The sequence below is a fragment of the Oncorhynchus tshawytscha genome, linkage group LG21, assembly GCF_018296145.1.
Source record: "Oncorhynchus tshawytscha isolate Ot180627B linkage group LG21, Otsh_v2.0, whole genome shotgun sequence".
Taxonomy (NCBI): Eukaryota; Metazoa; Chordata; class Actinopteri; order Salmoniformes; family Salmonidae; genus Oncorhynchus; species Oncorhynchus tshawytscha.
The window spans coordinates 23,443,958-23,470,198 of record NC_056449.1 but is presented as its reverse complement, the minus strand read 5'-3'; the positions used below and the strand labels follow the sequence as shown (position 1 = coordinate 23,470,198).

At 41.8% G+C, this 26,241-nt stretch overlaps 1 protein-coding gene across 1 annotated transcript in view; it reads left to right on the top strand.

Moving 5' to 3' along the window:
• Nucleotides 1–26,241, top strand: part of LOC112221107 (GDNF family receptor alpha-4-like) — a 72,498-nt gene that overhangs the window by 9,657 nt on the left and 36,600 nt on the right. The gene's annotated exons all lie outside the window — the stretch shown is intronic.

Below are 26,241 nucleotides of genomic sequence, written 5' to 3'. Positions count from 1 at the left end.
AATTTCAATATTGGATTGTAATGCCTATAATAACCAATATAACAATATTATACTATTGTCACAAGTGTCACATCATAAAATGATGTGATTTTGATGTCTTTGAGTAGGTCACATGAACAGATTTCATTCAGATCTTGTTTTTATACAGTAGTGGAAACAATTTCCTCCTCAGATTTGTATCATTTCAGTTAAGCACCGTAGCCGTTTCATCCCCTGAATAAAATAAAATCATCAAAAGGATACATACTGTAGCATCCACCTAGTTATCCACCCATCCAGACCCAGTCATTAGTGTTTGAGATGTGATCATCATGATGTTCTTCCTGGTAGAACCTGACGTTAAAAGCTGTGTCGCTGCCTTTGTTCCCTTGCTATTGTCTGGGCCTTATAGATGCTTTAAAACCTATTGTCTGGGCCTTATAGATGCTTTAAAACCTATTGTCTGGGCCTTATAGATGCTTTAAAACCTATTGTCTGGGCCTTATAGATGCTTTAAAACCTATTGTCTGGGCCTTATAGATGCTTTAAAACCTATTGTCTGGGCCTTATAGATGCTTTAAAACCTATTGTCTGGGCCTTATAGATGCTTTAAAACCTATTGTCTGGGCCTTATAGATGCTTTAAAACCTATTGTCTGGGCCTTATAGATGCTTTAAAACCTATTGTCTGAGCCTTATAGATGCTTTAAACCTATTGTCTGGGCCTTATAGATGCTTTAAAACCTATTGTCTGGGCCTTATAGATGCTTTAAACTCTATTGTCTGGGCCTTATAGATGCTTTAAAACCTATTGTCTGGGCCTTATAGACGCTTTAAACCTTGCTGCCCGGAACTTTGCCATTCATCTAGTGTCAATCAGCTTGATGGCTTTGACCTTTCCTCCTGACATTATTCAATACTACACGTAATCATCTGCCTACAATATTAAACCCTACTAGCTCCAGACAGCACATCATGTAAGGAGTTAGGAGCGAGTCACAGTTGAAGAACTCCTGAGGTCCTTGGCTCAGGATTCATCTTTGTGGTCATTTGGAAATTACTGTTGATACCGGAGCTAAAAATGCGAAGTTGGACTGAAATGGTACTTGTTAAAAGTAGGGCTCTTGGTAGGGCTAAAAGCTGTGGCTCTCCCCTCACCAGGCCTGTTAAGAAATTCAGGAGATGGCTCTGGGGTTATAGACATACAGTGGCCTCCAAGGGCCAAACAGAGCCTCATTAGTTCGGAGTCTGTCGGCGGTTATCCAGAGAGAAAGCCTGTTCCAGACAGGTAGACACAGTTCCTTTGTGACACAACTTCAAATGGAGGGCTTAAGCTCGGCTACCAAATAGCTACCCAGTCTGCCACTGTGTTTCTGGGACATAGCTGTCTTGGGATGACTGACTGAAGTTTTATTTAGGTAGATAGGTTTGTTGGAAAGAGAATGGCCGTCAATTGTCCAAGGACTTACATTTCAAAGTTCCTGTAGTAAGCTGTGAAATTTATATTTAGATTGCACAGATTGCACCTAATGTAGACAATATGGTCTTTGAGTGAGAATGAGTATGTTTACCTAATATTCCATCTGTGATGAAGAGGAAATGTGAGGAAGTGTTTCAAGGAAGACTGACTCCCCTTCAGATGCGACATCAGCAGCCGGTTTACCTGCGTCAATCGGAAACAGAGCTGCGGACCTATGGTCCACTATAGTTTTGTAAGATCCTCAGAGAAATAATTTATTTAATTAAATGTCAGACTTGAAATTGCAGACTGTTACGGGTTTAAAAAAGGTGAGATTGGAGGTGAAACCATGGACCTCTTTCTGTTCCTGCTGGGATAAATTTGGACTCTTTTGATAACTTTCATCATAGTCTTGTTTCAATGGAGTTATTTTTGTTTCACGTTCCTTTTAACTTCTCTTGCATCAGTAAACATGAGAGGTACTGTGTACAGTTGGTATCTTTAGGATTACATTTTTGTTTTCACCAGGTATCCCTCTCATCTTTACTACCAGAAAATCTAAAACGATTTATGACAGTATTCATCCTTTCTTCACCCCTTTTTAATCCCTGAAGTTTTGGAGATGTAAGCCAAAGAAATTGAGGAAACAGGGGGAAGAGTACACAAAATACATAATTGAAAAACTGGAGATAGAGCCCGGGAGTGAGCTCTAAGAAGACATCGCTGGCAAAGCCGTGATGGATGCAGCTGTCTAATTTCATTGTGGTCGCAACACAGCTTTTATGACAGGCAGGATGAATGGGATCCACTAACTGAACAGGTTTTATATCCATCACTATGCATGTATTATTTGGTTTGTTATTATTTTATTAAACATAAATGTGGCCTCAATCTCCATGGCATGTAATTACTATGGGGCCATTCAAATGTTTGCCTACATGCACAGTGAAGTGAATTATACTGCAGTTCAGCAACCCAATAAAATCCAGTCTAGTCAGTAGGCACAGCCAGAATACCAGTCAGGCCGTGGCACCAAATAGTTTTTTGCCGAAATTAATCCAGTGACGTTTATTTTCATGATGGGCTCTTCAGTTAATCAAATCCATTAAACCAGTCTAGTGGCCTCATTGTGGTTGTAGATATAAAGTCTGATCTGAAATGTTTGTCTCCAAATAATAAATCGTATCAGTACTGTCTGGCCTGTACCAAGAAATCAGAGATCTTTGCTTGACAGCAGCCCAAATACAGGAAATGGCATAATGGCAACAAGAGACAGACATACCGGTAATCCTTTGACCCCACAGGCCGAACTGTCTTTACTCTGGCCACTCAGTAATTTTAGCCGTTATAAAGCGGAGTCATAGGACACCACTGCCAGCATGGGAAATGCTGTATAACCTTGTAATGTGGAGATGATAGAGGTTGGAGTGGTGCTGCCTGATTTCTCCAGTGTTCCAGGAAAGGAAACAAACCATTACCAAGGCAGCAGACAGGAACCGGCTGGAGGGCACCTGTCTCTGGAAGATTCCGTGGATTTACAACATCTGGTCCATGCAGGAGAGGCTGCCACCTCCGCTCACCGCTACTTGATTCATTGTTTCAGACTCAGGGAAGAGGAGGCAAACTGTAATTGCAAATCCTCTATGCACAGAACAAGTCTTCCCCTTGTTCAACATTGGGATGTGTCCTAAATATTTCTAAAACTAAAGCATTGTATTTGGGACAAATCATTCACTAAACCCTAAACCTCAACTAAATCTTGTAATAAATCATGTGGAAATGGAGCAAGTTGAGGTGACTAAACTGCTTGGAGCTACCCTGGATTGTGAACTGTCATGGCCAAAACATATTGATACAACGGTAGCTAAGATGTGGAGAAGTCTGTCCATAATAAGGTGCTGCTCTACCTTCTTAAAAGCACTGTCAACAAGGCAGGTCCTACAGGCCCTAGTTTTGTCACACCTGGACTACTGTTCAGTCGTGTGGTCAGGTGCCACAAAAAAGGAAAATTGCCATTGGTTCAGAACAGGGCAGCACGGCAGGCCCTTGGATGTACACAGAGAGCTAACATTAATAATATGCATGCCAATCTCTCCTGGCTCAAAGTGGAGGAGAGATTGACTTCATCACGGCTTGTAGTTATGAGAGGTATTGACATGTTGAATGCACCGAGCTGTCTGTTTGAACTACTGGCGCACAGCTCGGACATCCATGCATACCCCTCAAGACATACCACAAGAGGTCTCTTCACAGTCCCCAAGTCCAGAACAGACTATGGAAAGCATACAGTACCAAATAGAACCATGACTAGATGGAACTCTATTCCACATAAAGTAACTCATGAAAGCAGTAAAATTAGATTTAAAAAACAGATAAAAAAACACCTTATGGAACAGCTGGGACTGAAGCAACACAAACATAGGCACAGACACATACGATAACATACGCACTATACACACACGTACACATGGATTTTGTACTGTGTATATGTGGTAGTGGTGGGGCCTAAGGGCACACAGTCTGTGAATGTATTGTAATGTATTTTATTATTGTATAAACTGCCTTAATTTGGCTAGACCCCAGCTGCCAAGGCAGCAGCTAATGGGGATCCATAATAAATACAAATAAACATTTGGTCTTACTTTCAAAAATATTATGTCTCAGTTTGGTGACTGTTTCACAAAGCCATGCAGTGCGTTCACAGCATTACTATAACTGTGATTTGAAATTTAAGCACTCTACCAAAGTATTACAGGGGGAGAAAGCCCAGATTTCCCACAGACGTCACCAGCAAATGTATCCTCTAGGTGAGCCAAGGCACATGACACGAGCCACCAAGTTCCTTCAGCCACCTCATTACTGGGCATCCTCTGAAATGCTGACGGTTGGATCTGTAAAAGGGTTGTGCCTCTGCCATCACTCCGTACCAATCCCACCCATTCCCATAGCTTGTTAGGCACTAATGAATTGGATTGAGAGAATGTCAGTATGCATTTGACAGGTCTGTGTGAGTGGCAGCTAAGAACACAGGCCCACTACCAGGGTTCTGCCCCTGGAGAAGATCAATCCATATTAGGCCCATTGACTCTCTCTCTCGTTCTCAGAGGCAGGGGATATCGTGTTAACCAGTCAAATGAAGCAGCACCAACCACACTTTGTTTGCTAATGACTTTCATGACTGGCTTGCGATATAGGTATCAACAATTATGGTCTGGATGACTGGATGATAATGATGGTAATATTAGAGGGCAGATACTGTATGCTTTTTTCACGCAAGAACAAAGTTTGTTGATAAAGTTCGACAGATTGTGTGATTTTGCACAAATGTATACTTTAATTGCACCTTACAGTCAGTGATTCTGATCTTCTCGAAAGACGTGAGGAGGAATGTCATTTCACAGATTGGAGGTAAGCCATGCGTGACCAATCCTATGGTCCATATACAGTGCATGGCATCCATCCATATAAGGCAGTAGCTGAGTAAGTTTGGGAGGCCCTCGTGCCAGCCTGGGTCTGCCACCGAGTTAGACTCGATAACATTACCGGTAGGAGCTGTGACATCACGTGGGGAAAAGCCTTCGGAAACCAATCCTTTCATCAGCCTCCCAAAAATGGGCAGTGGAAACTACAAGAGCCTGAGTCTCAGTCCAAGTTTTTTGCCAGCTTTGTTATTTCTTTGCGGGGGTTGATCCATTGCCCTGCATTGTAATGAGTCTGCGCCTCATATTCCAGCTCACAGCATCACACTCAGGGAAAAAAAGGGCGTGCAGTGCCTGAGCCATGTTGGAGGGAGGCAGCAGTGTGGATGAGCCATGTTGGAGGGAGGCAGCAGTGTGGATGAGCCATGTTGGAGGAAGGCAGCAGTGTGGATGAGCCATGTTGGAGGGAGGCAGCAGTGTAGATGAGCCATGTTGGAGGGAGGCAGCAGTGTGGATGAGCCATGTTGGAGGAAGGCAGCAGTGTAGATGAGCCATGTTGGAGGAAGGCAGCAGTGTAGATGAGCCATGTTGGAGGGAGGCAGCAGTGTAGATGAGCCATGTTGGAGGGAGGCAGCAGTGTAGATGAGCCATGTTGGGGGAGGCAGCAGTGTAGATGAGCCATGTTGGAGGAAGACAGCAGTGTAGATGAGCCATGTTGGAGGGAGGCAGTAGTGTAGATGAGCCATGTTGGAGGCAGGCAGTAGTGTAGATGAGCCATGTTGGAGGAGGGCAACAGTGTGGATGAGCCATGTTGGAGGAAGGCAACAGTGTGGATGAGCCATGTTGGAGGGAGGCAGCAATGTGGATGAGCCATGTTGGAGGAAGGCAACAGTGTGGATGAGCCATGTTGGAGGGAGGCAGCAATGTGGATGAGCCATGTTGGAGGAAGGCAGCAGTGTAGATGAGCCATGTTGGAGGGAGGCAGCAGTGTAGATGAGCCATGTTGGAGGGAGGCAGTAGTGTAGATGAGCCATGTTGGAGGGAAGCAGCAGTATGGATGTGGAAAACCGGCTGCTGCTTGAGATTACCTGCCTCAGTAGTCTTGTACATGCCCTTTGAACCTGAGAATCACCTGTTTGAGGTTAGAGACAACATATGGCAGTGTTGTGTGAAACAAAAGGTCATGTTGAATTTGCTTAAGCTTTCTCCCTTTTCTGTAAGGCCGTTGGTGAAGCAACAAACCTTCCAGACTGATGTTACTGCTCCTGAAAGCATTCTTGGTCGATGTGAGAAAACAAACTAACGAGTCCAAAAGTTAAGAATAGCTATTTAAGAGTTGATTGCTGTTTACCATCATTTTATGATGCAGGTCTAATAACAGGGAGAAATGTGTCAGGTAAATGTTGGTTGCTGGCTAGCTTGCATTTGCTTAGATTCGTGCTCAAAGCTCTTGCTTTACCTCATTTGGTGACTTGCTGTGGGCAGTGATGGACATTCATTTATCTGGTCTGTTACAATGATGCAGTCATTACGCAAGTGGCAAAACTAAAACAAGCGAAATAGTCCCATATGTTCCTCGTTTGACCTGCTGTTTTCAAGGTTAGGTGGAAAACAACTATATTGGTGAGAGATCCTTGAGTTAGCTAGTGACCTACCTAGCTTGCTAGCTGCAGAGGTGCACAAAGCAAGCTAAAAATGAGTTTTCTTTCCAGTGAATAAAATGTGTGTATGTTAGTATTGTCTTCTGCTGCAAGTAGCTGCGTTATAATCAACACCGGGCTGTGCAATTAAATACAAATAAAGGCAACCATTTTGGGTTACGATTCGGCATTATTTCGGGGAGCCATATTACACCCGCGTTGTGGTATAGTTAAGCAATAAGGCACGAGGGGGTGTGGAATATGGCCAATATACCACGACCAAGTGCTGTTCTTAGGCACAAAACCCCGAGGTGCATTATTGCTATTATAAACTGGTTACCAAATTAATTAAAGTAATACAACTAATGTTTTGTCATACACGTTGTATACGGTCTGATAAACCATTGCTTTCAGCCAATCAGAATTCAGGGCTCAAACCACCCAGTTTATAATGGCCATTATATCAATGCTAAGGACTGTTCTTACACACGGCGCGAAGTGGAGTGACTGGATACAGACTTTAGCCGTGGTATATTGGCCATAAACCACAAAACCCTAGAGGTGCCTTTTTGCTATTATGAACTGGTTGCCATCATAAATATAACACTTAACAAGTATTTTTTCATCATACCCATGGTATATTCAATGTTTTGTCATTCCCGTGGTATACGGTCTGATATACCACGGATGTCAGCCAATCAATATTCAGGGCTCGAACTGCCCAGTTTATAATGTTTGATATTCCACAGCTTTCAGCCAATTCAGCATCCAGGACCCGAACTACCCATTTTATAATTTTATATAACTGCCCAGCTTGCTGTCTTATGGTAAAAGGTTCTAAGTTATATTAAAGGGTTCCAAGTTATAGTAAAGGGTTCTAAATTATGGTAAAACCGGAATGCACTGTGCAGGTCAGAATGTACTGGAGGCTACAGTATGAATACGACATACATTTTTTATGTTTTATCCACATACCCAAGGATGAAGAGTTGAAAATACATCAAGAGGAGATATTTTGTTTATATATACAGTGCCTTGCGAAAGTATTCGGCCCCCTTGAACTTTGCGACCTTTTGCCACATTTCAGGCTTCAAACATAAAGATATAAAACTGTATTTTTTTGTGAAGAATCAACAACAAGTGGGACACAATCATGAAGTGGAACGACATTTATTGGATATTTCAAACTTTTTTAACAAATCAAAAACTGAAAAATTGGGCGTGCAAAATTATTCAGCCCCCTTAAGTTAATACTTTGTAGCGCCACCTTTTGCTGCGATTACAGCTGTAAGTCGCTTGGGGTATGTCTCTATCAGTTTTGCACATCGAGAGACTGACATTTTTATATATATATTTTTTATATATATATATATATATATATATATATATATTTTTTTTAATCTAGACCCCCCCACCACCCCTACCCTGATTGGAGTATACTAACGGACAACAACACTTATTCTGATACTTACATGAAGAAGAGTTGAAGGTTTCAAAAGGTTTAACATAAGAATAGGATTATCTGTATGAATTTTAATTGACAACACATCCTTTACATCATTAAAAAGTATCAAATGAAGAAGGACCATATAAAATAGTATTATATCCACAGATAACTTAGAACCCTCATATACATTCAAGTTTCAATACCCAGAATCCTTGAAAGGCTGCAGAGGCCTCAAATAAATATGAGCTATAGCCTTGACAGCCTCTGTATTCATGGACAAAGAACCCATGCGGGAAAGCAATCTATGTGATTATCATAAAATTGTAATATAGAGGCAAATTAAATTAAACCAACTAACCTGTCGGCTAAAGTACAAAATACCATTTTATAGATTTCATTTGAATAGAAGACCATATTTACATTGATTTTCATTGTATAAGAGTTGGTTGGAAAGTATAGAACCTAGTCATAAGTTTGGACACAAATTACTAATAATTTCAGGGTTTTTCTTTATTTTTAGTATTTTCTACATTGTAGAATAATAATTGAGATATCAATACTATGAAATAACACATAAAGAGGAGGACATACAGAAGTCAGAAGTTTACATGCAAATACATTTAAACTCAGTTTTTCACCATTCCTGACATTTAATCCAAGTAAAAATTCCCTGTTTTAGGTCAGTTAGTATCACCACTTAATTTTAAGAATGTGAAATGTCAGAATAATAGTAGAGAGAATGATTTATTTCAGCTTTTATTTATTTCATCACATTCACAGTGGGTCAGAAGTTTACATACAGCCAATTAATATTTGGTAGCATTATTGCCTTTAAATTGTTTAACTTGGGTCAAACGTTTTGGGTAGCCTTCCACAAGCTTCCCACAATAAGTTGGGTGAATTTTGGCCAATTCCTCCTGACAGAGCTGGTGTAACTGAGTCAGGTTTGTAGGCCTCCTTGCTCGTACACACTTTATCAGTTCTTCCCACATATTTTCCATAGGATTGAGGTCAGGGCATTGTGATGGCCACTCCAATACCTTGACTTTGTTGTCCTTAAGCCATTTTGTCACAACTTTGGAAGTATGCTTGGGGTCACTGTCCATTTGGAAGACCCATTTGCGGCCAAGCTTTAACTTCCTGACTGATATCCTGAGATGTTGCTTCAATATATAATTTTCCTACCTCATGATGCCATCTATTTTGTGCAGTGCACCAGTCCCTCGTGCAGCAAAGCACCCCCACAACATGATGCTGCCACCCCGTGCCTCACGGTTGCGATGTGTTCTTCGGCTTGCAAGCCTCACCCTTTTTCCTCTAAATATAACGATGGTCGTTATAGCCAAACAGTTCTATTTTTGTTTCATCAGACCAGAGGACATTTCTCCAAAAAGTGCAATCTTTTCCCCATGTGCAGTTGCAAACCGTAGTTTTGGAGCAGTGTCTTCTTCCTTGCTGAGCGGCCTTTCAGGTTATGTCGATATAGGACTCGTTTTACTGTGGTTAAAGATACTTTTGTACCTGTTTTCTCCAGCATCTTCACAAGGTCCTTTGCTGTTGTTCTGGGATTGATTTGCACTTTTTGCACCAAAGTACGTTCATCTCTAGGAGACAGAACATGTCTCCTTGCTGAGCGGTATGACGGCTGCGTGGTCCCATGGTGTTTATACTTGCGTACTATTGTTTGTACAGATGAACATGGTACCTTGAGGCATTTGGAAATTGCTCCCAAGGATGAACCAGACTTGTTGAGGTGTCCAATTTCTTTTCTGAGGTCTTGGCTGATTTCTTTTGATTTTTCCACGATGACAAGCAGAGAGGCACTGAGTTTGAAGGTAGGCCTTTAAATACATCCACAGGTACACCTCCAATTGGCTCAAATCATGTCAATTAGCCTATCAGAAGCTTCTAAAGCCATGATATCAATTTCTGGAATTTTCCAAGGTGTTTATAGGCACAGTCAACTTAGTGTATGTAAACTTCTGACCCACTGGAATAGTGATACAGTGAAATAATCTGTCTGTAAACAATTGTTGGAAAAATTACTTGTCATGCACAAAGTAGGTGTCCTAACCAACTTGCCAAAACTATAGTTTGTTAACAAGAAATTTGTGGAGTGAAAAACGAGTTTTAATTACTTTCAACCTAAGTGTATGTAAACTTCCGACTTCAACTGTATGTAATCATGTAGTAACCAAAAAATATATTTTATATTTGAGATTCTTCAAAGTAGCCACTCTTTGCCTTGATGACAGATTTGCACACTCTTGGCATTCTCTCAACCAGCTTCACCTGGAATGCTTTTCCAACAGTCTTGAAGGAGTTCCCACATATGCTGAGCACTTGTTGGCTGCTTTTCCTTCACTCTGCGGTCCAACTTATCGGTTGGTTGCGTGATTGTGGAGGCCAGATCATCTGATGCAGCACTCCATCACTCTCCTTCTTTGTCAAATAGCTCTTACACAGCCTGGAGGTGTTTTGGGTCATTGTCCTGTTGAAAAACAAATGATAATCCCACTAAGCGCAAACCAGATGGGATGGTGTATCGCTGCAGAATGCTGTGGTAGCCATGCTGGTTAAATGTGCCTTGAATTGTAAATAAATCACTGATAGTGTCACTAACAAAGCACCATCACACCTCCTCCTCCATGCTTCACAGTTGGTACCACACATGCAGAGATAATCCGTTCTTCTACTCTGCGTCTCACAAAGACAGCGGTTGGAACCAAGAATCTCAAATTTGGACTCATTATTGGTGTCCTTTAGTAGAGGTTTCTTTGCAGTAATTCGACCATGAAGGCTTGATTCACCCAGTCTCCTCTGAACAGCTGATGTTGAGATGTGTATGTTACTTGAAGCATTTATTTGGGCTGCAGTCTGAGGCTAGTAACTAATGAACTTATCCTCTGCAGTAAGGGTAACTCTGGGTCTTTCTTTCCTGTGGCGGTCCTCATGAGAGCGCTTGATGTTTTTTGCGACTGCACTTGAAGAAACTTTATAGTTCTTGAAATGTTCCGTATTGACTGACCTTCATGTCTTAAAGTAATGATGGACTGTCATTTCTCTTTCTTTATTTGCGCTGTTCTTGCCATAATATGGACTTGGTATTTTACCAAATATGGCTATCTTCTGAATACCACCCCTACCTTATCACAACACAACTGATTGGCTCAAACGCATTAAGAAGGAAAGAAATTCCACAAAAAACACTTTTAACAAGGCACACCTGTTAATTGAAATGCATTCCAGGTGACTACCTTATGAAGCTGGTTGAGAGAATGCCAAGCGTGTGCAAAGCTGTCATCAAGGCAAAGGGTGTGTACTTTGTATAATCTCAAATATAAAATATATTTTGATTTGTTTAACACTTTTTTGGTTACTACATGATTTATTTCATAGTTTTAATGTCTTCACTCTTAGTCTACAGTGTAGAAAATAGTAAAATAAAGAAAAACCCTGAAATGTGTAGGTCTCTCCAAACTTTTGACTGATACTGTACTTTCCAAGCAACTCTTATCTGGTCACTTCAGATGTTGATTATGACATCATAATGTATGCATCTACACTACATCTACACTGATTGTTTAAACAATATGAACACCTGCTTATAAGAAATCCAGCTATGCCCTCCGACGAACCATCAAACAGGAAAAGCGTCAATACAGGGCTAAGATTGAATTGTACTACACCGGCTCCGACGCTCCTCGGATGTGGCAGGGCTTGCAAACTATTACGGACTACAAAGGGAAACACAGCAGTGAGCTGCCCAGTAACACGAGCCTACCAGATGAGCTAAATAACTTCTATGCTCATTTCGAGGCAAGCAGCACTGAAGAATGCATGAGAGCATCAGCTGTTCCGGACGACTTTGTGATCACGTTCTCCGTTGCCAATGTGAGTAAGACCTTTAAACAGGTCAACATTCACAAGGTCGCAGGGCGAGACAGATTACCAGGACGTGTACTCCAGGCCTGCGCTGACCAACTTGCAAGTATCTTCACTGACATTTTCAACCTGTCCCTAACCGAGTCTGTAATACCAACATGTTTCAAGCAGACCACCATAGTCCCTGTGCCCAAGAACACCAAGGTAACATGATGCAATCTCTTTTGCTCTCCACACTGCCCTTTTCCACCTGGACAAAAGGAACACCTATGTGAAATGCTATTAATTGAGTACAGCTCAGCGTTCAACACCAGAGTGCCCTCAAAGCTCATCACTAAGCTAAGGACCCTGGTAGTAAACACCTCCCTCTGCAACTGGATCCTGGACTTCCTGACGGGCCGCCCCCAGGTGGTAAGGGTAGGTAACAACACATCCGCCACGCTGATCCTCATCACATGGGGCCCTCAGGGATGCGTGCTCAGTGCCCTCATGTACTCCCTGTTCACCCATGACTGCATGGCCAAGCACAACAACACCATCATTAAGTTTCCCGACGACACAACACTGGTAGGCCTGATCACTCACAATGATGAGACAGCCTATAGGGAGGAGGTCAGAGATCTGGCAGTGTGGTGCCAGGATAATAACCTCTCCCTCAATGTGATCAAGACGAAAGAGATGATTGTGGATTACAGAAAAAGGAGGACCGAGCACGCCCCCATTCTCATCAACGGGGCTGTAGTGGAGAAGGTTGAGAGCTTCAAGTTCCTTGGTGTCCACATCATCAACAAACCGTCATGGTCCAAACACACCAAGACAGTTGTGAAGAGCGCACTACAACGCCTATTCCACCTCAGGAGACTGAAAAGATTTGGCATGGGTCCTCAGATCCTCAAAATGTTCTACAGCTGCACCATTAAGAGCATCCTGACTGGTATGGCAACTGCTCGGCCTCCGACCGCAAGGCACTACAGAGGGTAGGGGCGAATGGCCCAGTACATCACTGGGGACAAGCTTCCTGCCATCCAGGACCACAATACCAGGCAGTGTCAGAGGAAGGCCCAAAAAATTGCCAAGGACTCTAGCCACCATAGTCATAGACTGTTTACCTCTACCTACATGTACTATACATATTACCTCAATTACCCCCGCACATTGACCGGAACCCCCTGTATATAGCCTTGCTATTGTTATTTTATTGTAATTTTATTAATTGTTATTAGTTATATTTCAATTATTATTATTTTTTATTAAACTGCATTTTTGGTTAAAGGCTTGTAAGTAATAATTTCACTGTACACCTGTTGTATTTCGCGCAACATTTTATTTTATTCGATTTTTACTTGACAAACACTGACCAGTTGGATCCAGGTGAAAGCTACAGTACATCAAAATGGGACTGACAGGTAAATACATCTGGTTAGGCTTTAGTGATGTTAACGATGGTGCTTTTCTCTCTCTAAAACACACACACACACACACACACACACACACACACACACACACACACACACACACACACACACACACAAAAACAGAAAAACTGACTATAACATTAACTAAGCAATTCACCCGGATCACAAAGGGGTGGTGAGGAGTTGAGGCTTGTTATGAAACAGCTGTTTGATGCTTTTCTGTTAATTTAACTGTCCTTTTCTGGGCATTCACAAAGATTTCTGGTTTCATTTAGCTATTCTGGTGCAAACACTATAATTAGTCTACCACTGGATGATTTTTAAATGTCTTATCTTGACCTCTACCAAAACACATTGATAGCGTTTAACCAACCACTTACGGTATCTGCTTATGGTAAAACTTAAGTTATTTTAAGCTGCAATGTAGATAATGTGAACCACCTACCATTACATAGCTGAGCTCCAAGTACTATTATATAGCTGAGCTTCTGGTACCATTATATAGCTGAGCTCCAGGTACCATTATATAGCTGAGCTTCTGGTACCATTATATAGCTGAGCTCCAGGTACCATTATATAGCTGAGCTTCTGGTACCATTATATAGCTGAGTTCCTGGTACCATTATATAGCTGTGCTCCAGGTACCATTATATAGCTGAGCTCCTGGTACGATTATATAGCTGAGCTTCTGGTACCATTATATAGCTGAGCTTCTGGTACCATTATATAGCTGAGTTCCTGGTACCATTATATAGCTGAGTTCCAGGTACCATTATATAGCTGAGCTCCTGGTACCATTATATAGCTGAGTTCCAGGTACCATTATATAGCTGAGCTCCTGGTACCATTATATAGCTGAGCTCCTGGTACCATTTTATAGCTGAGCTTCTGGTACCATTATATAGCTGAGTTCCTGGTACCATTATATAGCTGAGTTCCAGGTACCATTATATAGCTGAGCTCCTGGTACCATTATATAGCTGAGTTCCAAGTACCATTATATAGCTGAGCTCATGGTACCATTTTAGAGCTGAGCTTCTGGTACCATTATATAGCTGAGCTCCAGGTACCATTATATAGCTGAGCTCCAGGTACCGTTATATAGCTGAGCTCCAGGTACCGTTATATAGCTGAGCTCCAGGTACCATTATATAGCTGAGCTCCAGGTACCATTATATAGCTGAGTTCCTGGTACCATTATATAGCTGAGTTCCAGGTACCATTATATAGCTGAGCTCCTGGTACCATTATATAGCTGAGTTCCAGGTACCATTATATAGCTGAGCTCCTGGTACCATTATATAGCTGAGCTCCTGGTACCATTTTATAGCTGAGCTTCTGGTACCATTATATAGCTGAGCTCCAGGTACCATTATATAGCTGAGCTCCAGGTACCATTATATAGCTGAGCTCCAGGTACCGTTATATAGCTGAGCTCCAGGTACCATTATATAGCTGAGCTCCAGGTACCATTATATAGCTGAGCTCCAGGTACCATTATATAGCTGAGCTTCTGGTACCATTATATAGCTGAGCTCCAGGTACCGTTATATAGCTGAGCTCCAGGTACCATTATATAGCTGAGCTCCAGGTACCGTTATATAGCTGAGCTCAGGTACCGTTATATAGCTGAGCTCCAGGTACCATTATATAGCTGAGCTCCAGGTACCATTATATAGCTGAGCTCCAGGTACCGTTATATAGCTGAGCTCCAGGTACCGTTATATAGCTGAGCTCCAGGTGCCGTTATATAGCTGAGCTCCAGGTACCGTTATATAGCTGAGCTCCAGGTACCATTATATAGCTGAGCTCCAGGTACCGTTATATAGCTGAGCTCCAGGTACCATTATATAGCTGAGCTCCAGGTACCATTATATAGCTGAGCTCCTGGTACCATTATATAGCTGAGCTCCTGGTACCATTATATAGCTGAGCTCCAGGTACCGTTATATAGCTGAGCTCCAGGTACCGTTATATAGCTGAGCTCCAGGTACCGTTATATAGCTGAGCTTCTGGTACCATTATATAGCTGAGCTTCTGGTACCATTATATAGCTGAGTTCCTGGTACCATTATATAGCTGAGTTCCAGGTACCATTATATAGCTGAGCTCCTGGTACCATTATATAGCTGAGTTCCAGGTACCATTATATAGCTGAGCTCCTGGTACCATTATATAGCTGAGCTCCTGGTACCATTTTATAGCTGAGCTTCTGGTACCATTATATAGCTGAGTTCCTGGTACCATTATATAGCTGAGTTCCAGGTACCATTATATAGCTGAGCTCCTGGTACCATTATATAGCTGAGTTCCAAGTACCATTATATAGCTGAGCTCATGGTACCATTTTAGAGCTGAGCTTCTGGTACCATTATATAGCTGAGCTCCAGGTACCATTATATAGCTGAGCTCCAGGTACCGTTATATAGCTGAGCTCCAGGTACCGTTATATAGCTGAGCTCCAGGTACCATTATATAGCTGAGCTCCAGGTACCATTATATAGCTGAGTTCCTGGTACCATTATATAGCTGAGTTCCAGGTACCATTATATAGCTGAGCTCCTGGTACCATTATATAGCTGAGTTCCAGGTACCATTATATAGCTGAGCTCCTGGTACCATTATATAGCTGAGCTCCTGGTACCATTTTATAGCTGAGCTTCTGGTACCATTATATAGCTGAGCTCCAGGTACCATTATATAGCTGAGCTCCAGGTACCATTATATAGCTGAGCTCCAGGTACCGTTATATAGCTGAGCTCCAGGTACCATTATATAGCTGAGCTCCAGGTACCATTATATAGCTGAGCTCCAGGTACCATTATATAGCTGAGCTTCTGGTACCATTATATAGCTGAGCTCCAGGTACCGTTATATAGCTGAGCTCCAGGTACCATTATATAGCTGAGCTCCAGGTACCGTTATATAGCTGAGCTCCAGGTACCGTTATATAGCTGAGCTCCAGGTACCATTATATAGCTGAGCTCCAGGTACCATTATATAGCTGAGCTCCAGGTACCGTTATATAGCTGAGCTCCAGGTACCGTTATATAGCTGAGCTCCAGGTGCCGTTATATAGCTGAGCTCCAGGTACCGTTATATAGCTGAGCTCCAGGTACCATTATATAGCTGAGCTCCAGGTACCGTTATATAGCTGAGCTCCAGGTACCATTATATAGCTGAGCTCCAGGTACCATTATATAGCTGAGCTCCTGGTACCATTATATAGCTGAGCTCCAGCTACCATTATATAGCTGAGCTCCAGGTACCATTATATAGCTGAGCTCCAGGTACCGTTATATAGCTGAGCTCCAGGTACCGTTATATAGCTGAGCTCCAGGTACCGTTATATAGCTGAGCTCCAGGTACCGTTATATAGCTGAGCTCCAGGTACCGTTATATAGCTGAGCTCCAGGTACCATTATATAGCTTAGCTTCTGGTACTATGCTTTATTTTTCATTCTCTTTATTATTAGAAGGCAACACTCCTTGTCTGCTCCTTGCTGTTTGACATTATTTAGTTTTTTTGACGAAGGAAGCCTGTTAGAGAGCAAAGAGATAAAATATATAGCTACTTCCATGTTGAAGTATATTGCAGTGAGTTAAAAAACAACAACAAACAAAAGTTGTTAATTTTCTGTATTGTTGGTGATTCTAGACTTTTCGCAAAACATATAATTGGGCCTTGGCATGTGAATGCATGGCTGCATAGTTGGATCGATGCTTTGTGTTTACAACAGACTATAAAGTAACTGTGAGATTAAAATTGAAAATCAATCCAGAGCCAGAAGATTAAAAAAACTACCCTCTCCTTTCGTTTTTACCTGAATGGTTCACTTTCAGAGGCAAGTTTGATAATTTTGACTTATCATGTATATAATTCTGAGAAATGTCAATGATCTTTTTCATATAAAAAAAGGGGGAATAATGATATGCGTAGGAAATTATCCTGAAACTAGTCGTTAGTTTTTCATCCCAACAAAATGCACCGAAAATACACAGAGGAACAGTAACTCACCACCTGTCTAAAACTCACAGTGACCAGGTGGCATCTGTCACATCTCCATGTCATGAATCACTTTCATATTATGCTAATGAGGAGAGGGGAAACTTTGAACTCCATTTTCTACCTGAGCCAGTTTATGAGTCTGTGTCTCAGCATGCTTTTATGTTTAACTCTCTGTATTACAAAAAAAATTGTCACTCCTGAATGAGATTCATGTTTTCCTCCTTAAATAATAGAATCGGTTATCATTCATTCCTTAACTGCACCTTATGATACCGCACCACATTAAATAATCTGTTTGATCAAACAGCCCGATTGGCTGACCTTCTCTTGGCCAGACTTTAAAGAAGAGTTTAGAATGTCTTGTACAAAAGCTACTCTGACTCAACTTCTCTGACCTCTGATTCCAGCTCGTATTGACTCAGTGAAGTACTTCCTTTTTGATCTTGAGGCTAAAGTTGTATTGGCCCTGCGATCAGTGCTTGACCCTTTCCGTGGGGAGCTCTAATGCAGTGAATCACGAGAGACCCCAGAGGGCCCCCGTGATGGACAATCTCTTCCTCTATATGCCCTCCACTGGATGACCTCACCCATGGAGGGACACATTGTTTCCTCCAGTGATTGGGCAACTCTCATGCCGTCTGACTGGTCAATTATCTTTTTTTTTACCGCGTCCTGGTGTTGACCCAGTTGGAAATGATACTAAACAAAGTCCCAAGTTGAAGCTCCCTGTGCACAATAGGGTTGTTATATAGGGACGACATGGTGTTGTACAGTAAAAATGGCTTGTTAGATAGACAGTGGGGGACATGAGAAAAGGAATAAAGCAATGGTGCTACGAGTGAATATTAAGGCCCTGGAATATCTTTGCGCTTTCAGACCGAAGCAGATCAAGACAGATTCTACATTGCCTGACCTCAATTAAAGCTGAGTGTCATCAAGCCTCATAAATGAAGAGTATCGCAATTGTCTCTCTCTCTTTACCCCAAACACACAAACTTACAGGTATTACCCTGGTTGCAACTTTTTTAAAAATCTAAATGGATATAAATCCAGGAAATCAACTGTAAAGCCCTATCTCAAGATCCATGTGAGTGGCCCGATCGTTTCCCCCGACCCCACCATCACATTATGCCTGCTGCCGGTTCCATAGCTTGCGGGCCCTTTACCCAGCATGCTCTGTGGCCAGGGGACCACATAGGGCTATGACGGCGCAAAGTTAAGAGTCTCATCAAGATGTAATGGTGTCTGGCTCCTCCCTCCCACTGCAGCCGCAGCTGAAGGCCACGATGGCTCTGTCTTGACACATCACAGACCAGAAGGTCATCACTCGTATTGGAGAACTCAGGACTGAGCTTTTTTTGTGTGTGTTTGTGTGTCACAACCTGTGACATTAAATCATGGTTCTTCTTGGATGTGATTGGAAAAATGTGACTTGCTCTGTGCCTGTCACATCATACACAGGGTGAAAGCAATTGACCAATTTAGGGCAAATGATGTCAGACTAAATCTATAACTGTTTAAATCGTGAAAGGTTATTTTATGAGTGTCATTCAGAAGACCCATTAGAGACCCATTGAGGTCGGAAGTGAATAGTGATTAGGCTACTCCTAATGGAATGATTAATGATATAGACAAAGATCACTTGTGGCATATTTTAGTGAGGAAACATAGCGGTCTCATTATAAATGTGGGTGTTAATTGCCCTCCGCTTACTGTATGTTAATATGTGTAAATGCTCTATTGATGATTCAGGGTTAGTGTGAACGTCAGATTCCGAAAGCCTTCATCTTGGCAGTCCAAATAACTGGTGCTCTGGATAGCATGTGTCCCTCTGTTTTGTGCTACTGGGCGTTCAGTACTTTAACAGGAAGAAATGCGGTGAGTCACGCTCTCACCCTCCCGAACGAAGGACGATACGCTGATAAGTTCATTGCGACCATTACGAACCAATAGACTACGCTGTTATAATGTCACTGTTCCCTGTCTTGAGATAAAGTGCCTTTGTGGCGTGACATTGAGACTGAACTTGACAAGCCATCACACACTCAGCATAAGAATTGGCCTTCACTTTCTGCCATCAGACACTTTTTATATCACTGTCGTTTTTTAAATAAATCTGACAAAATGAATCAAATTAAAATCGGAAGAAAATATGCTCTATTTTGCATAGAAAAATGTATGCTTCCACGCTTTCACATTCTCATTAACGATTAGTTGTGTCTCCTCGTTAATAAAATGTCAGCAGCTGTTTCTGCTTCAAAGGGGAGTTACAATGTGAAAGGATCCAGGTAGCAATTACAGATATAGGATCTTAATTTAAGCCAGTTTGCTGCAGCAGGAAAATAATCCTGCAGCAACAGGAAATGTAAATTATTATGTGGATTATAATTAATGGACATTTTTGTAGGGGGTTGATACTTTTTTCGTAAGGGAAAATCAAGTCTGATATTTCTACGAGGAAATCACAAACTTCAGAAGCCTTTTTAAACCGCAAATACACTACAGGTTTTACATTTACTGCATTGTAGGAAATTTCTCCTGCAACAGGGTGATCAGATTAATATCTTACATCTGTACTGTTGGTCTAGATGTTCTCTGAATATGTTCCTGTTAACAAATCAACAGGGCTTGAATGAATATCTAATCAAGGGCCACAGATAGCATAGCATGCTATCTGTGGCCCTTGATTAGATATTCATTCAGATATTCATTCAAGCCCTGTTGATTTGCATCACACAATACTCCTCCAATATCTCACGAGAAGAAACACCCTCACCTTTATTATTATGTGACATTTTATTCATGTTTTCTTCTCTTCCATTTTTTTCCTCAAATACATGTATCTTGATGAACTGTTTCATGCATCTTTCTCTGTTCTCCGCATTGCATTACTAATTCAGACGCTTCCTTTGCATTGACGTGCTCTGCCATGCCACGTAATGCTCTCATGTACCATTCTCTAGTACAGTACATAAACTATTGAGCCATTGTGCGCACCTGCTCTGTCCTCTCATCACCTCATGTGTGCCTTTTAGACGGGGGAGATAAATGTTTGCTGTCACAGTCCAACCTCCTACCTATTAGCTTTAGCAAAATGGCTGTGAATGTAGCTCGTTGTCTCACCCTTCTAGGTAGCAAATTGTCTGTTGTTAATTGTATATACAGTGTCCAGTGTGCCTATCCCATGGAGACCGGAGTCTTCCTTACAGGACAATAAAAGCGAAGGTGGTTCCGAGAGTTATTAGCCTATCATCTCAAAATGAAGGCTAGGTTTGCTGATGTGCTTGTGTGAGTTGTCCTGTGCTGTGTGTTTGACTCTGTTTGGCAACAAGCCCAGGGCACCCTGACCAGGAGCAGCCAGCCTGTGATATAAGCCCCTGGCAGTTCGGAGACCTTTGGAAAACACCTGAAGGGGAACTGGGGGCTAAGGCTTGGGCACACAGGTTGTTACTTGTGTGCACATATGGCAGACTCTACAAACACTCCAACTAGCCGTGCATGAGGCCGGTTACACGGCAACACCGTCAATCATTCATAATCTAGCGTTTGGATCAAGCTGACATGGATGCTTGTTTGAAGCACGCAGTTCAGGTGGAATAATAACCGACATCTCAAGAGTGTCTCTCAATATAATATTTTGTTTACGTTCACACAATTTCAAAGCAGCCAGGGCATTACAAAGCAATTTATAGGCATTTTTGAATGTGCACTGGGGTCTGAAATTTGGAATTTGTTGAATCTTATCAGGGAAAGCGTGCCATGTAGAAAATCAACAGGAAAAGATAGCGAGGTACAGGGTTTTTTTCCTAGTCCTAGAAGAGCCTAATTCTGTATGTATCGAGTCCTTGTAATGGTAGCATGAGATTATGGCAACGACATGCTCCTGCCTCCAGTGATGGGCCATGATTAATAACTAGGACCATGTTTGTCAATGCCAGAAAGCTGTGGGGAAAAGACATAAGAGAATGAACAGAATTAAAGGAGTGGAAGGGGGCAGGACGGCGGTTCATTCCCTGCTACTTGGTTTTTATTACCTAATCATTACATGGATGTGCAGTATTGTGCATTTTCAATATTGCTTATTATGGAAGGACTTGAATACACCACGGTAATGTAACACAGCTGCACACACCCAGGGATTGTGCTTGTCTGCTCTTCCATGGTACTCCTTTCTGCAGACTCGAAGGTAACGTTTGGAGATATGAACGCTGTGTGTGTTTCAGGTCCGCTTCCTGTTGACAAAATCATTGCCTTTCAAATGAAAGCACCTCTCAGCAAAGACTGGAGCTAGAGAACAGAGATTAGCAGAGACCTACACAGTCACCATTCTTGACATGATGATCTTATCAAGGTGGAGTGTAAAACGTCAATTAGGGGAATCAAGATCTTTCAATGCCTCTCATTCTTCACCGGACGTGTTGGGGATGTCTGTGGGGGTTTGGTGAGAGTGTGCGTCTGGGCACGTTCGTGTGAGCATGTGCGTGTGTTGTTACGATGTCTCAAGCTGCCATCTTTCAAATGGGCCGATGATCTCAAACTTCTAGATTCCATGGACTACAGTACCATTTCATTTTCAGATGGTTAATCGCTTTGATTCATATGGCTGTCCATGCCCATCACACAGTCATCCTTCATTTCTGGATTGCCTTTGTACGAGATCAAAAGCATAGTAGCAATGCTGAAAGTCACAGCACCATTGAATGGCTATACTTTATGAGTGCATCATTTCTTTCAAGAAACTAAGCAATGTTACAGTTGACGAAGAGCTTTTTCGCAAATCTGCTGTGTAATGTCGCATGAGAACACATTTCTCCCTGAAAGTCAGCGTGAAAAATAATTGCTTCTCTGTAAAAACAATGCCAGGTTAATCTGTCTTTCCTACCTCTCTCATACCAGAATATGTTTGATGTTGAATATGAAGATTGAGGAGAGCTGACATTGCCTCCTTTTTAAGAGAACTTCCGTATTTTGCTGTCTCAGTTCTCCAACATCAATCTATTTGCCTTTGATGTCTGTAATTTATGTTTTTTTTGTGCCAGAAATGCAAATATTGTTGTCTTATCCTGTGCGCTAATTCACAAGACTTACTTTACAAGAAACAACCCCCCCAAGTGAACCCTTTGTGGCCAGACAGTATCATATTACTTTACGGTAGAGTGGAGGTGCAGAAAACTCTATGCAGTAAGTCATTTGTTTTTTTGCAGCACCTCTTTACTGTAAAGTATCCTGATTGATTCATTGAATTCATTAAGTAATTAAAAAGTAGTATGTTACTCCAGCCTGAAGACAACATACATAAAAAATGATCAAGGACTTTAACACAACACAATAAAGGCTGAAGGCTTTTTGGCCACAAAGGGTTTTTACACTGTGTGTACTAAACATTAAGAATAGCTTCCTAATATTGAGTTGCACCCCCTTTTGCCCCCAGAACAGCCTCAATTTGTTGGGGCGGGACGCTGGCCCATGTTGACTCCAATGCTTCCCACAGTTGTGTTAAGTTGGCTGGCTAGATGTCCACAGGAAACTGTTGAGCGTGAAAAACCAACAGTGTTGCCGTTCTTGACACACTCAAACCGGTGCCCCTGGCACATACTACCATACCCCGTTCAAAGTCACTTCATATTTTGTCTTGCACATTCTCCTCTCCTTCATCTACACTGACTGAAGTAGATTTAACAATTGGCTTCAATAAAGGATCATAGCTTTCACCTGGGTTCCCCTTGTCACTTTATGCCATGGAAAGAGCAGGTGTCCTTAATGCAATGTTTTATTTTTAACAATCTCTGCAGATTACATTCATGGGGAATTCAAACAAAAAGCTAATTAATGATTCAATCAAACATGCAGCACCATTTTGAGTTAGCATCACCAAATGGATTCAGGAACTGATATCAGGTAGATCCCTCACAGATGCTTCTAGTTCTCTAAGTTAGACACATGTCAGAAGGCGCATAGCTAAATATTTCAGGAATCTGAAGTGGTGCTTGTGGATATAATTGTAGATTATGGTACCCATGATTAGATGCCTTTAAGCTCAAAGCATTCTGGGAAAGCTCAATAACCTTTGTAAGATTCATCATCAGTCACTCAAGTATTTTAATTTGTCTTTCCAGTGGCTTAATACTATTATTATTAAGGACTTCAATAAGACCAGCAGGCAATCTGAAGTTGGATTGATGAAAAGTCTACTAAGTACTTCCACCCCTTGCCATTATAATAATACTGCATTTGCCGGTTGTGACAGCAACCGGAACTGACTTTTCGTAGCAGGTTAGGGTAGCATTTTAGCTATCCCTAACCCTTTTCTTAACCTTAACGGAAGCCTCCTAACCTGCCATGTTAATTATCCTAACCCGCTGAGTAAATTCTCTAACCTGCTATGAAAAAGTAACTTCCGGTCTTAGCTGTGCTCCCTCTGATCAAAATCTAATTTGTCTTTGCCCGGTTTCCAAAAAGCATCTTAAGGCTAGGTTCATTGTTACAACCATCGTCAAATCTCCCAGCTGTTTTGCAAAACCCTACTGTTCGCCTATTTTTTGTTTGTTGTCATTTAGCAGACACTCTACTTACAGTAGTGAGTGCATGGCTTTTCATACAGGTCCCCTGTGGGAATCAAACCCACAACCCTAGCGTTGCAAGCACCATGCTCTACCAACTGAGCTACACGGGACATTGTACTAGAAAACTCTCGTATTTTAACGAGACCACTCATAGAACAGCTAAGCGTGTCCATTGATTATTTCTTGCCGTCCCGTGTCAATTTATACACAGAAATCTCGGCTAAACATAGAATCACATGGTTTATCCGTCTTTGTGACCGCCGATGACTACAATACAAAGTTGCCAATGTCTTTGCAAATGATTCAAATAAGCTAAGTATAAAAATATGCTTCAGATGAAAACCTAGATGACTGCATTAAAATAAACAGTAGGCTATAGGCCTATTTCAATCATATTGAAATACATTTCATGTTCAATCAATTGAGTTATATGTTGCTACTTGTAGGCTACTGTCTGTATTTGTATCAATATATTTCATGATGTGTAGTCTAACGTGAGCAATGATGTGCCAAATCTTGATGTAGTGCAATATAATAGGATAAGCATTAGAATAAGCCGCCTCAATATTTGCAGCCGTACGTGGTAATCTCTCGAGGAGTTGATCCGTCATCAGTATTGTGAAATCATTCTAAGATTTGAAGAGAGAAAGCTGATCCAAGAGCAGCACTCCCTTTTCTTTCGATCCTATCAGTATCGACACATGCTCCAGCGACGCACTTAGCGACCGTTCTCTCTGCATGCTGTTTTGGGAAACACATGTAGCAACTTCGGCTGTTGTAGGAAAGATGAATTGTTAAAACAAACGTAAGCCTAAATTCCATCGCTATCGTTAAGGTCTCATTTGTTTTCTGACCTCAATGGGACTTCCTGGATAAAAAAAGGTTAAAAAAAAGGTTGTCTTTTCGTGACATGTCAGATATTCACACGTGACATGACATAACGGTAAACTAAATTAAATAAAATGACACACAGATCCAACATTGTTTATTTGCATTTGGATGGTGATGAAATATTTATTTCACTGGTACTTTATGTCAAAGTCGGTAATTAGATTCAAAGTCGGTAAGTATATTCAGAGTGTTGAAACTCTTTCTGATAGGCATTAAGTACACTGATGCATTACCTCTTCCTCACAGCCGTACTGCCTTGCAGGTATATTGTAAAGAGGGATAGGCTAGGCTTAACATTCCACCAGAGTTCATTAAGCTTCATTTTCCATTTTATCTCTTCTGAAGTGGGCCATTAAATGCGTCTGGGTAACTGATCGGTTAATCTCCCAATGATTTATGTGGCAGACAAACTGAGGACTTAACCAAGGCTCCGAAGGCATTGATTACTGACATGGTTAATTGGCTAAACCCACTGGTACATTGAGACGGGATTATTGGAAATGTCAAATCAAGCGCCTCATTTGCATTCCTGATGTATGGTGTCTATTCCAGCTTCTGCCCAGGAAGCACAACTTGACACAAACCATAGAGAAAGGCTGGGAGTTCTGCCTCAAATTTGCAACTGATCATCTGTCCTACTGAGATGTTGGCTCACTTGAGATTTCAAGTTTTTTTTGTTGCAACAAGGGCTAACATCCCTCTGTTCAATGAACTTAGTTGTCTTGGGTTGAATAGAGGACAAGTGTTGGGAGTATCCATGCTATGACTCAGGGTCAATACTCCTATAGGGGAACAGTGTTGTTACACTTAAACCTGACCGTTTTAGGTGTCCTTCATCGAACAGTGTGTTGTTTGAAAATCGATAGAACTCTCATGGTGCAATTTTGCTCCACAATTATCCACAGTGTAGAATGGGAGGAAGTTCAGAAGCATGTTCAAATGGAGCATTGTTGTTGACAGGTGGAATGAGATGTTTGACGAACAGGTGTCAACATACTTTTGGTCACGTAGTGTAGGTGGTGTTATTGTTGTGGCACCCCTGTTCATCTCAGGAAGTTACTGTAGTTCCACACAAGCTGTCTCACATGCCTTGAGGCCATGAGGTAAACTTTCCTTGTAGAGACAAAACAAATGATTTATTTCACAATGTAACAAACTCATCATCTAAAACTACATTTTTCTCTATAGATTTGGTATCCATAGAACCTCTGTGAAGTATGTGGAGCTTTCGTGACTGACTGGGTTCAACTTGATATCTGTATGCCACAAGACTTTGTACGTCCACTAAATGAATGACTAGACGTTAGGTCTGGGAGCTAACCCAATTCTTCAGGTCTCCAGCAACACAGTACCACCTGGGTTCCCCTTCACCCCCCGTTGACCTACACTTCACAGAGAACCATCTGGGTTCCCCTTCACCCCCGTTGACCTCCACTTCACAGAGAACCATCTGGGTCACCCTTCACCCCCCTTTGACCTCCACTTCAGAGAGAACCATCTGGGTCACCCTTCACCCCCGTTGACCTCCACTTCAC